At 48.5% G+C, this 1,597-nt stretch overlaps 1 non-coding gene across 1 annotated transcript; it reads left to right on the forward strand.

Annotated features, from left to right (window-relative positions):
- Nucleotides 1–601: 601 nt before the first annotated feature.
- Nucleotides 602–708, forward strand: LOC120604753 (U6 spliceosomal RNA). Its single transcript, XR_005653404.1, has one exon. It is a non-coding gene; the product is annotated as a U6 spliceosomal RNA (small nuclear RNA).
- Nucleotides 709–1,597: the final 889 nt, after the last annotated feature.

A 1,597-nucleotide genomic window follows, 5' to 3' on the forward strand; every position in this document is an offset into this window, starting at 1 on the left:
GGCCCATCCACAGGTGGCGTCCAGCCGCGAGCCGCAATTTTCAGCCGCCCCTACCCAGGCCTTTCCGATGGTTCCAGCACTCCCAAGGGACGCAGGGACCCGCCCGACCAGCGGCTCGCAACCGTTTCGGGGTCCCGGACTGCACTTCTGTGAGAATCTCATGGGCACCATGACCCCTCGCCCCAAATACGTGTTCGCACCGTGCACAAGCTGCCCCGCGCAGTTTCGAGGTCCACATGCCGCGTTCCAGGTGGAAGCAAAGGACCCACCGCTCCGCACCAGTCTCGCAAGCGCGAGAAAGGAAGGCGGCAGCGCCCCTCACGTGACCGAGCGCGGCTCCGTCCGCTAGGGGCGCAGAGGTCGGGCGGGCAGAGGGCCAATTTCCCATGGTTCCTTCATTTGCATATATACTGTAAGAGGGTCAGAGAGGCGATTAGATTTAATGTGAACATAATCATAAAGATATAATTATGGTATGTGTAACACATAAGGTCATATTTCCTTGACTATTTTGGAATTTAAACTATTCTATATAGTCACCATAATTGTAAAAGATTCTGTGTTCTTGGCTTTATATACCTTCTGAGACAACCGTGTTACCGTGCTCGCTTCGGCAGCACATATACTAAAATTGGAACGATACAGAGAAGATTAGCATGGCCCCTGCGCAAGGATGACACGCAAATTCGTGAAGCGTTCCATATTTTTGTAACGGGAATTTACCCCGGTGCACGGTTTGCACCTCGATGCAAACACTCTTCATCTACAGGTTCTATCTTTTGTTTGACACAAAGGAAACTAACACTAGAAGACGGAATAAAAGAAGATGAGGACAGTAGTCAGATTTATCCGCTGGCTGTGCTTTTTCCCTCTGGCCTTTGGGTCCCCAGACTTCCACCTTTTCCATCGTACCTCTGCTTCTCTCCGCAGTATCCTGAGTTATATGTTACCTTTCACTTAAGGAAATGGCTTTGCCTAACTTAGTCCATTTCGGGTCCAAAACAACAAGAGCTCAGTGCTCTAATAAACATGAAATGATCCATAACACGAACGTGCAACGGAACTGATTCTTCCTGCTGCCTCTGAATCTTAAATAAATAAGCAAATCATGCCCTCTCTCTATTGAGTATCTACCATGTCCCAGGGGCTTCACCAATATCTCATTTTAATATTCCTGACAGCCCTGCCCTGTGGGTGTTACTGTCACCATTTTACAAGAGACGCTGAGAAGTAACCTGGGCAAGATTATGTAATTTAGTAAGTGGCTGAGACAAGGCCTGATAAGACGTTTAAAGGCACAGTCCCTGTAAAGATTGGGGCCCTGTCCCCAGGCAATTGAACAAACACACACACACACACACACACACACACACACACACACACACACACACACACACACACTCCTAGCTAGTAAGATAAGAAGAAGACAAAGTTCAGATTTCCTGTGATGACTTTGTCAATGTTTTTGAAATATCAATTTATTTATTTCCAGGAGAAAATGTTGGTGCATATGCTTTACTGGCGCCTGAGCACGCAGTAGTCCGCCCTGCTGTCCCTGCAGCCTCTGGAAGGCCAGTCGGTGGGCATCCAGTGGTAG

This window comes from Pteropus medius, unplaced genomic scaffold (assembly GCF_902729225.1).
Source record: "Pteropus medius unplaced genomic scaffold, Ma_sr-lr_union100, whole genome shotgun sequence".
NCBI lineage: Eukaryota > Metazoa > Chordata > Mammalia > Chiroptera > Pteropodidae > Pteropus > Pteropus medius.